The sequence below is a fragment of the Numenius arquata genome, chromosome W (assembly GCF_964106895.1).
Source record: "Numenius arquata chromosome W, bNumArq3.hap1.1, whole genome shotgun sequence".
NCBI classification, from domain to species: domain Eukaryota; kingdom Metazoa; phylum Chordata; class Aves; order Charadriiformes; family Scolopacidae; genus Numenius; species Numenius arquata.
The window spans coordinates 32,763,215-32,775,456 of record NC_133615.1 but is presented as its reverse complement, the minus strand read 5'-3'; the positions used below and the strand labels follow the sequence as shown (position 1 = coordinate 32,775,456).

General features: G+C 43.7%; 1 protein-coding gene across 1 annotated transcript in view; it reads right to left on the bottom strand.

The window, feature by feature from the left end:
* The window catches only part of LOC141476716 (microtubule-associated protein 1B-like), a 118,104-nt gene that overhangs the window by 32,543 nt on the left and 73,319 nt on the right, over window positions 1–12,242 (bottom strand). The gene's annotated exons all lie outside the window — the stretch shown is intronic.

Below are 12,242 nucleotides of genomic sequence, written 5' to 3'. Positions count from 1 at the left end.
GACGTGTCAGAGAAAGAAAGGAAGAAACTTTCAGGTTGCACAGAAGTGGTTGGGTAGCTCGATTTTACCCACTTCTAGTTTCTGGAAAGTAGGTCAAAATCCTATCTAAAGACTTCTGGAAATATCCTGTTTGGAAGAAATCTAAATATCTGCTCACCCTTGATTTTATTAAGTAAAGCTTCAAATTAAAAACAGATATAGATAAAGAGTCTTGGCACCTGCTTGATTCAGAATCAGTCCAAAAGAGAGAAGTAAACACCATGTGATAGTTGCTTAAAGGGCGATTTCCACGTGCATCATCCTAGTTCTCATGGCCATAGAATCCCATTGCTTAGCTACTTGGCCAAATATTGATGACATTTAGAGTAGAATTATTGAGATCAGGATGGTGTCAGTAACATTTTCTAGAGAAGTGACTGAACAGGTTTCTAACTTACACAGTTGATCTTTTCAGGCCGATCAAGCAGCATGATCATGTGGCCCACTTTTTATGGTGATTATGTTGCAGTTAATTTTGTGCAAACTCAAAATATAAATGAATAGCAAGGGAAAGAAAGCAAGCCCTGCTTCAAGTCTTGTTTAACCAAGGATCACTACTGACACACTTCTCATTACTGGATATGCTTGTGCAACACCAGCCCACAGGGATGCATGCAGTAGGCAACAAGCTACTCAACAGAGGGGTTCCCATCAGCCCTTCCCGACACCCTGGATGGACACCAGTGCTCACTCACTTCCCATCAATGCCTTTCCCACACAAATTAAATTCAGAATAACCTATCTGCAGAGGAAGCAGGAGATGTGGTGTGATGTGATGATTCTGGCAGAAAGGGTGAAGGGAGAATACCTTCTCTCTGAAGACTGAAGGGGAAATTCAAACAACCTGCATGGTTTTCTAATGGAAGACTAGCGTTGACCCTAATAGCACAGCTGAGCTCTGAGGATGAATTTTCCACATAAACATGCAGTTTACACATTTCAGAAATCCTATCTGCTTCTGAGATCTCAATCCTTCTTTGCCAATGGGCCAGTCTAGGTGACTTGTCTAGGTCTCCACTAGACTGCCCTTCTTCCTTGAGGCTGCATCTCAGCATCTGAGAGGTAAGAATACATGTCCTTTTAAGGCAGATTAGGTCATAATTGTCTATTATGGGGCTTTAGTGGGGCTTTTTTTTGATGGTGTTTGTTTTCAATCAGACCATTGTCTGAGATAACCTGCTGAGGCAAATGAGAACTTGCATAAACAGCTAGGAGAGTCCTGAGGGCTCTGTACATTTCTTTTGTTTCAACATGGTGCCATATTAAAGCCATAAAAATAAATGCACTACAGTGGGGGAATACTCCAGTATAAGAATCGTGATTATATATGGTAGCCCTCTATGGTATCTCATACCAGATGGAGTTGCATGAACAATGGTATGTGATCAACAAATGGTTGAGCATTCTCTTTAGTTTTCATTTTTTTCCCCTTCCTTTCATAGCCCTAATGATGGGCATCCAAATTTTGTATATGTCTTATCAAGGGCACATAATCAAGTGACACGCCCCACACATACACACCCACACCACTGCTCCTCATCCCTGCCCCAGCTTAACCTTGATGAAATGGTGTTGCTCTGAGCCTTCAATAAACTCCAGTAAGCATGAATTTCACATTTTACTGGGATGTAATCTTAACTCTCAGTTGTATGGACCGCACATAAATACCACTGCCAACTTCTTTACTGTTGTTAATTTTTTAATTATTTTTTATTTTTTCAGAAACATGTTCCAAACATACCTGTCCTAGAATCTCAAAGCCCTCCAACTCCAAGCCTTCAGGATCACTAAAGATGCTGCTGTTTTTCTGACTGGTGCCAAGGCCATTAGAATTTGTATGAGTTGTCAATAGCAAGCAGGAGAGCATAAGCATCAGCTCAGTAGCCACGTAAATAAGTGAAGGCCTGTTCCACTGACCTCATTGCCCTTTTTTCGTGTTTCAGTCCTTTGCCACTCAGAAGGCTGTGCCCATTTAGGGGAAGCTGCCATAGGGTTTCCGTTCTGCTGAACCCAGAGGAGCGAAGATATCTAGCGGTAGCCTCCAATGCAAGCAACTGCACATGGCCTTACTACTGCACACTTCCAGAGCATTACCAGTGGAGTGGGCAACAGCAGGCAGAAGATTGGGTTTACCTGTGGTTGCCCTCCACAAATTACTTAATCCAGTGTCGACTTCCACCTAAAACCCTGGGAAACTGCACAGTCTCCTAAATAGTGCTCTCAGGTAGGGCTTACTTAGCTCCACGTCTGGGTGTAAAGACACTTTTGTTAGGGGCATATCTACAGCAACGGCATACATACACAAGCAATCTCATACCTATCCCATCCTCCTCCTGGCAAGCATGTTAAACCCTTCCCTTTGTCAGGGGCACTGGTGCAAAGCTTACCCTGCTCCACTCTGAACACAAGATGCATGCTGAATATGCATTAACTGAGAACATCCTTTAAGATGTTGGGAAACAATGCAGACATCATAAGAATATGAATGGTAAGGTTTTAGTGAATTATTGAAATAAAAGCAAAATAGCTTTTTGCCTCTGTTTTGTAACATGCAACGTCCCAGCGTTTCTGTCAGGTCCTCGCTGCCAAACACTGCTAAGTTCTGGAATTAACCCAATCCCCTTTTGGATTCTGAAACACTTTGTGCAAGCACCTAGGATCCACTAAGGAGTACTAAGAGTTGCATGAGCAGAAAAGGTATGAAAAGGACAGAAATGCTTTTAAAAGACTGAAAAGTCAATAATGAAATGCATTAGGGGAGCATCAAAAAGTCCATTCCCAACAGGCCTTTGTTTTTGTTTTGGTAAGGGTTTGAAATGTGCTTGGCCTTCCAAAGGAAAGTTGGGGTCCTCAAGAATAAACTTCTAATCTCAGGCAGTTTATGGTTTCCCATCACTGCTTTCCTGATACAGCTACAGCAAATTGCAAAGCATTTCACAGATGACAAGCCCCTGTGATTCAACCCTTTTGCCTGACAGTCTGCAGACAAATGTGTTCATTTTCAATAAAGGTCATAAGTTAAAGGGAAGTGGGACAACTATAAAATGAAAATGTATGCTCTCTCAAACATTGTGACAGAAACAATATAGCACCGATACTAGTAATGCAAAGGAAACATTGGATGCAAGCCCAGTAACAAAGCTAGAAAAGCATCATTTCAGTTAGCACAACTGAAGGAACAACTGGAACTATGGGAAAGAGTTTTAAGCTTGTCAGTATATGTTTTTCCCCACTAGTTTGAAATTGCAGCAGCAGGGATTCTTGCTGAGAAAGGTCATCATAGAATTGTTTACGGAATCACGGAATCTTCGTGGTTGGAAGGGACCTTTGAGATCATCGAGTCCAACCATACACACACAAAAAAAACCCAACAAAAAACCAACCCAACAATCTCGGGCACTAGAGCATGCCCTGAAGTGCCATGTCTACACATTTCTTAAATACCTCCAGGGATGGCGACTCCACCACCTCCCTGGGCAGGCCATTCCAGTGCCTGACCACTCTCTCACTAAAGTAATTCTTCCTAATACCTAATCTAAACCTCCCCTGCCGCAACTTCAGACCATTTCCTCTGGTCCTGTCATTATTCCCTTGGGAGAAGAGGCCAACACCCACCTCTCTACAACCTCCTTCCAGGTAGTTGTAGAGGGCAATGAGGTCCCCCCTCAGCCTCCTCTTCTCCAAACTAAACATGCCCAGTTCCCTCAGCCTCTCCTCATATGACTTGTTCTCTAGACCCCTCACCAGCTTGGTGGCTCTCCTCTGGACACACTCCAGCAGCTCAATGTCCTTCCTGTAGTGAGGGGCCCAGAAATGAACACAGTACTTGAGGTGAGGTCTCACCAGGGCCGAGTACAGAGGCACGATCACTTCCCTACTCCTGCTGGCCACGCTATTCCTGATACAGGCCAGGATGCGGTTGGTCACCTTGGCCACCTAGGCACACTGCTGGCTCATGTTCAGCCGGCTGTCCACCAACACCCCCAGGTCCTTTTCTGCTGGGCAGCTTTCCAGCCACTCTTCCCCAAGCCTGTAGCGTTGCCTGGGGTTGTTGTGACCAAAATGGAGGACCTGGCACTTGGCCTTATTAAACCTCATCCCATTGGCCTTGGCCCATTGATCCAACCTGTCCAGATCCCTCTGTAGAGCTTTCCTACCCTCAAGCAGATCAACACTCCCACCCAGTTTGGTGTCATCTGCAAACTTACTGAGGGTGCACTCAATCCCCTCATCCAGATCATCAATAAAGATATTAAACAAGACTGGCCCCAAAACTGAGCCCTGAGGGACACCACTGGTGACCAGCCGCCAACTGGATTTCACCCCATTAATCACAACTCTCTGGGCACAGCCATCCAGCCAGTTTTTTACCCAGTGAAGAGTACACTTGTCTATGCCATGGTTCGCCAGCTTCTCCAGGAGAATGCTGTGGGGGACGGTGTCAAAGGCCTTACCAAAGTCCAGGTAGACAACATCCACAGCCTTCCCCCCATCCAGAAGGCGGGTCACATGGTCATAGAAAGAGATCAAGTTGGTTAAGCAGGACCTCCCTTTCATAAACCCATGCTGGCTGGCCCTGATCCCTTGCTGCGAGAGCTTCCTCAAGATGATCCTCTCCATGATCTTTCCCGGTACCGAGGTCAGGCTGACAGGCCTGTAGTTCCCCGGATCCTCCTTCTGGCCCTTCTTGTAGATGGGCATCACATTGGCCACCCTCCAGTCATCTGGTACCTCTCCTGTTGACCAGGATTGTTGATAGATGATGGAGAGATGCTTGGTGAGCTCTCCTGCCAGCTCCCTGAGTACCCTTGGGTGAATCCCATCCGGCCCCATGGACTTATGCGTGTCCAGGTGCATAAGTAGATCATTAACTACTTCCTCCTGGATTATGGGGGGAGGGGTTGTTCTGCTCTCCATCCTTATCTTCCAGCTCAGGAAGCTGAACAGCCTAGGGGTAGCTGGTCTGACCCTGGGGGTAGCAGGTTTAGGTTGGAAGGGACCTTAAAGATCATCTAGTTCCACCCCCCTGCCCTGAGCAGGGACACCTCCCACTAGACCACGTTGCTCAAAGCCCCGTCCAGCCTGGCCTTGAACACCTCCAGGGATGGGGCAGCCACAGCTTCTTCGGGCAACCTGTTCCGGTGTCTCACCACCCTCACAGGAAAGAATTTCTTCCTAATATCTAATCTAAATCTGCCTTCGTTCAGTTTAAAACAAATACCCCTCATCCTATCACTACAGACCCTGATAAAGAGTCCCTCCCCATCTCTCCTGTAAGCCTCCGTTAGGTATTGGAAAGGGATATAACGTCTCCCTGGAGCCTTCTCTTCTCCAGGCTGAACAACCCCAACTCTCTCAGCCTGTCCTCATAGGAAAGGTGCTCCAGCCCTCTGATAATCTTTGAGGCCCTCCTCTGGACCCATTCCAACAGGTCCATGTTCTTCCTGTGCTGAGGACTCCAGAGCTGGACACAGTACTCCAGGTGGGGTCTTCCCAGAACAGAGCAGAGGGGCAGAATCCCCCCGCCCTTGCCCTGCTGGCCACGCTGCTTTTGATGTAGTCCAGGATGCAGGGGGCTTTCTGGGCTGACAGCACACATTGCCGGCTCATGTTGAGCTTTTCATCCCCCATGTCCTTCTCCTCAGGGCTGCTCTCAATCCATTCTCCGCCCAACCTGTATTTGTGCCTGGGATTGCCATGTCCCAGGTGCAGGACCTTGCACTTGGCCTAGTTGAACTTCATGAGGTTCCCACAGGCTCATCTCTCAAGCCTGTCCAGGTCCCTCTGGATGGCATCCCTTCCCTCCAGCATGTCGAACGCTCCACACAGCTTGGTGTTGTGGGCAAACTTGCTGAGGGTGCACTCAATCCCACTGTCCATGTCTCCGACAAAGATGTTGAACAGCACCAATCCCAGTACCGACCCCTGAGGGACACCACTTGTCACTGGCTTCCACTTGGACTTCGAGCCATTGACCGCAATCCTTTGAGTGTTGCCATCCAGCCACTTCCTGATCCACTGAGCGGTCCATCCATCAAATCCGTGTGTCTCCAATTTTGAGAGCAGGATGTCATGTGGGACAGTGTCGAATGCTTTGCATAAGTCCAGGTAGATGATGTCTGTTGCTCTCCTCTTATCTACCAACGCTGTAACACCATCGTAGAAGGCCACCAAATTTGTCAGGCATGACTTGCCCTCAGTGAAGCCATGTTGGCTGTCACCAATCACCTCCTTATTTTCCATGTGCCTCAGCAGAGGTTCCAGGAGGATCTGCTCCATGATCTTGCTGGGCACAGAGGTGAGACTGACCAGCCTGTAGTTTCCCAGCTCATCCTTCATCTCCATAGTGCCAGGGACAGTGAAAGGCCTCACACTTATTTTTTTCTATGGACGTTTTGAACAGTGAGACAAATCAGAATGGATGGTATAGCAAGGATCTTTGTCAAAGTAAGTGTAAAATGATGTGGAATAATTGGTAGTGAGCTGGAAATGGGATTGCAGGCCACTCTGTGCAGAGCCAGACCTGCTTTCATTTGTTGCTGCTTTGTGCTGGAGCGGCATTTCCCTGGGGAAATTTCACATGTATATGCATGTGTGTGTCTGACTATGGCCTTGCTTTTTTTATTAAGCTTTCCCAGGAGTAGCCCACAGATGACAGCTGAAAGGACCTGGTGGAGATCCTGTTTAACAGCCCCAGTTTTGACTGGGGATGCTCAATTGCCAAGTTTATAGTTTATTTAAAGGTTGTTCTAGAAGTTCTTTGCTGCTTATTAAGGGTTAGGCACTATGATGTCAGTATTTGGACTCAGTTGCAGAAGTTCAGTGTAGAATCATTAACTGTCCTTGGTTTGTAGAAAACTATTGGTATTTTTTTATTTTATCTCTCCAAATGAATGGTAATTTTATCTGCTGTGTTTCAGTTGGGATTAGTGACACTGTGCTTTCATCCAAAATAAATCTGAAATAGAATCAGTCTCTGGATGCTTAAATGATTGCCCAATTTTATTAGTGTCACATATTTTTCATATTTTGCATGAAAACAAAGCCTCCCCCTTGAAGGGGAAATTCAAATTGTAACTGAGTGTAACTACCACTCAGCAGTGGTAGTTTGTGACCAAGGAATGATCTGGCACGGAGGGCAAGAAGGCCCAACTGCAGAAGGGGTTAAACTGGCTGGAAGCAGGGATGCCAGAGACAGCAGGACTCCCTGCAAGGGATTGAAGTTTCCCTTGGTGATGAGATAAGAAACAGCCCCAGCATTGTCTTGTAGCCATCCTGGAATGGGAGTACTCAGGGGCAGAGCTGGGCTGGGACATGGACCAACTGGCTGGGCTGAGGTGCCCCCCTCCGCTCATGGGATTGGTGCTGGTGCAAGTAGCTATAAAGCATCAGCTCATGAGGCATCTTTGCAGACTCCTTGTAGAACCACTTATGGTGGTAGGACCCTGCCCAACGTAGTGTTCTTTTTTTTTAAAAAAAAATATATATATTTAAGCAAAAACATGTGCCTAATTCTCCTCAAGGGGTACCATAAAATTTCCCCAACACCCTCTTCCTATTTTTTGCACATTTCTGCCTCTGAATTTAAGCTGGTGAGTGGTAAAGGTCAAATTGCCAGTGAGATTCAAACCGGTATTTGAGTTTGTGTGTGCATCTGCTGAATCTTCCTTTATTTCTGATTTCTGTGTATGTGTGCAAAGGCCAACTAATAAGTATCTAGCAATTAATGTATGAATTTGAATAAATACCTGCTTGCATGCAAAAATACATGCCTTGCATCAGTTTCACATACAGTTTTAGAGGCAGGAGTTTAAAAACTAGTACTGGAAATAAAACCTTAAAGTAGTCAGAAGTGGCTAGAGGCTGGTGACAACTTGATGTGATGACTATAAAGAACTGCAGAACTGTCATGAAACAATGTCCATGGTACGAAAGTTGACTTGCATAAGGGTGAGTGATAGAAAAATTACTATGGGTGGCTCAGTAGGTAATGAATTTCAAGTTTTTAATGCTGTGTCAGTCATGGAATATACTATTACATGGCAAAAGGGAGTTGATATAAACAGTGATTAAATCTTGCAACCCTTGAAGCAAATTCAGTATTAGAGATGCAATGTGCCAAGTCTGTCATTGATTGTTATGCTAATCTCCCACTGATTTTTGTGTAAGTTCCCCTTTCAGGGTCATGGCAAATGGCCAAGGACTTTGAGGTAGGTGGCAGTGTCCCAAAAAATATTAGAAATGGAAAATCAGATAATTTTGTTATCAAGAACTTTAGGCATGTTGGGATTAGAATCCTGCTGCTATCAGTTAATGAGTCTTTGTGAGAGATGCTGTAGGATATGTACACATATGTACTGTAGAGATACTGTAGGATACTTTGTCTTCAGTTTTAAGACTCACCAACAATATAAAGAGAGCAAACCTAAGAGTCTCCAAAGATTCTGGTAGATGACACTAAATACATTGATGGAAAAAGAGCCCAGAACATCGAAAGTTAAGTACGATGCTTTTGAAACGAGAAGGGGAGGATCTGAGAAAACTTTATAGGTCTGGGCAGGAAATAGGACTCTTCTTGTCACTGTATCCATACAGTGTGCAAGAGCTGCCTGGGCAGTATCTTCTCTGAAGCCCTACAGTATGAATGCCCTTACCTTGGAAAAGGCTGCAACACCACACTGAAGATCTTCCCTTTTCATTAATTTGTTTCCCCAGCTTGTCCTGAGAAGCTATTTATCTGTTGATTTTATTTCATGCGACTAGGGCCTCCATTGCCCTGATTAGTTGATTTTGTAGTGCTCAGATGCTCCTCTTGCATGGTGCACTCAGATGGAGGGTAACATTTCATTATAAATTCACTGTGACTTGCAGTTTCCTGATTTCTTGTATTGCTCCTGAGGGCTGCGTTGACAATTATTTAAATGCCCTTGTATTAGCAAATGTCCTCTTGTGTTGAGCAAGCAAACAACAGCTTTATTAAAAAAAATTTCCTCTACAAGTTTTGGCAATTAGAAAGCCATTAGAAAGCATAGACAGCAAAAAGTAAGTTAAAAAGCTCATTTAGCAGAATGGGAACATGAAAATTAAGGTGTAAACCATTAAAAAATGGAGAGAGGGAGATTTGGTCAATTTTGGAAGTCCCTGATTTGCCACAAATGTTTTGTGCTTGCATTTTCCCTACAGTAAGCACGCAAAGTAATAGATAGAGGTTGGAAAAGATGATGTAGACAGTATCTAAGGCCATTAAAAAATGCATCTTGGGAGTGTCTAGTTAGGAAAAAGAAAAGGAGGAAGAGAGGAAAACAGCACTGAAAGTGACAGATGGACTGAACAAAGTAAAAATCAAGCATAGCAAGACAAAAGAAAGCAGCAGAGATGGGGAAGGTGGCATTTACAAACCCAGAACCCAAGGCTTTTCTGCAGGCAGAGGATGTCTAGGAGGCTGCTGGAATAGGGGAGGGTTTTCCTGCACTCTGTCACAAAGCTCACCTACATATTTATATGCAAGCAATGGACTCTGCTCCTCTCCTGTTGTTAAGCAATGAGCAGGGGGCTCAGCTCCCACTGTTCACCCAAAATCCACGCAGGCCTGCGCAGGTAGAGCACAGGTGTCCCCTGCAGTCTTTTAAAGGAGATTTTTTGGGGGGGAATGGAGGAATACCTTGGGGAAAGAATAGGGGCAGGGGCAGGACATCCTTAATTACTTATAGCTAACATAAAAAAAAGGAAGCAACATGTTTTGCCTCATAACTTGTGGGACTCTTGTGAAGCCAAAAGGGTGCTATGGAGTGTGAATTAGCAGTCAAAAATATAGATGGGGCCAATTCTGAAATGCAATAATAAATATATTGGGGCTGAATTATTCAGCTGTATGTTTTGCCTTCAAAAATCATAGCAAAGCACCATGTTTGCTTACAAGAAACCTAAAGCTATGAGAGCAAGAACAGAGAGCTGAGGTATGACGTGCTCTTGAAGTCAATTCACTTTCTCTGTCGATCAGTCCATGTGATTGGAAGCAAGCCTAGGCTACTGCTCTTGGCATTTGCAGGGCTGGGAGACCCTCATATGTCTATGACTCTTCCTGCCCATAAAAATTCCCCAACAAAATGATGACTGTTTCGCACCTGAGCTGACATTCAAACACAACCCTTTTGCAACTTTAAGAATCTTTTCATTTTCATTGTAAAGAACTTTAAGGTATCATTCCTGTGCAACCTGCTCTAGGTGGACCTGCTCTGGCAGGGGGTTGGGCTAGATGATCTCCAGATGTCCCTTCCAACCCCATATCATTCTGTGATTGTGATTTCTCTTTTTTTCCAGCAAGAACTCATATAGATGTATGAATATCAGAGTACTTGACACATTTCTGGGTGAAAATAAAATCCATACCTGCTAGGATGCTGAGTTGGCATGACAGCTGTGAACAAAATGTCAGCTCTACTAACATTGCCAAGCCCTCTGATGGTGACAAAAATTTGGAAGAGTGACGCTGACTGCAACGTGTTACTGTTTTCCTTGTAATTATTTAAACCTGTTTGCTCTGAACACAATGTTCAGATTCATATCTAATGTAACATGCTTTTTATAGAGAATTATGTGTTGTCTCTGCAAAGTTAGGTTAATTTTTCTTGCATCTGATCAGCTGGAGCACTGAACTGTGTTGTGACTCTGGAGGAAGTGCAAATCCCTCTCCCTACATAAATGGAATTCATATTCAAGTTTCATGTGGTTCAGCTACAGCCTGGTGATAGTTAAACATTTTTCCTTCTCACATCTGACTTGCAACAATTTATTAACTACAAGTTCTGAGAGGCAATGTCCTGCAGCATACTGTATTTTAAGATTTTTAAGCTCACATTTATTTAATGGAATAAGACCAGTTGCATATAATTTCATTTTAGTTCTTCAATAAGTCCTTATCTGTCAGATCTCATTTGGGTTTATACTTCCAGGTAATACCAGAGCCCTGAAAATAGAAGGCTAGACAGAAGATGATGATGAACAGTAACTGCAAGATTCAGCCTCCAGTTACTGTACTCGAACCCAGTCCACCAGTCCTTGCTCAGGTCTTTTGAACAGCAGTATGGGAAAGCAAGCCGAACTGTTTGCACTAATCATAGTTGGATTCATATCTTGTGCCTCAAACTTTAATCTCTAATACTTGCAGAACTGAGCTGTGCCAGGAGCTGCTGCAGGAACTACCTCCATCTCAAATAATCACAGGGGACTCCACAGCTCTGTGACCCATTCTCACTGAAATCTCCTGAAGTAAATTCAAGGCATTAAATCATCTTTTCACACACTCTGTTGATCAATACACTAATTGTATTGACTTTTCACACTAAATATTGATTTCTTGTGCCATTTGCCAAATTCATGTGACATCTAATTTGCTGTGAAAGTACAGCCATTTATCAAGTGAAAGCAAACTGCTGGCCTTTCACTCCCACCTGCTATTGTCAGGGGCAAATTACTACCCTCAACTTTCATTCCTCACCTTCAGAAACAGTATTTTTTCACATAATTCTTCATGTTTTACAATTTCAGGGCTCTATAGCACTAAAAATCTCTTTTGGAAAAAGTAGTAGTACAAAAATACTCTTGAAAAAAAATTGAAGCAAATCAGTCTAAAGCACAACAACAATACAAGTTTATATATTATATTTTTAATGCCTACTAAAATAGGTTTATCTGCCAAAAAGGGGATATGCCACAGAAACTAAAGCAAGTCCCCTAGGGATTACATTATTGATTTCACTGAGACTCTGGACAGCAGTGAAATTTAAAACCAAGATTGCTGAAGACCTCAATAAAATCAGAGTCAAAGAGAACAAGAATACACCTCCTGTTTATATACTGCACTTGTAACAGTAGTGGAAACCAATGCTCCTGATAAATGGGTTCACCCTTGACTTTGCTTAAGGAAAAATATATCCAGTAGTCAATCAACAGTACCAATCTTTTCAATGAATTCAGCTGCAAGTTATTACTACCTAGCACTGAAATTCGCTGCTGACGGGCAAAACCAAAGCCTCTTCTTGAAGAAAGCAGCTTTTATTTTGTCATTTTTTTAAATCAATATTTTCAGCAAAGAGCATTTAAGTATTTTAAGGAGCAATTGAAGACAAAGAGGTTGCTCAGCGGGTGTGTGACTGTCTTTAATTATTGGAATATTTCTTTGATTAGGAAACCAAACATTCCTT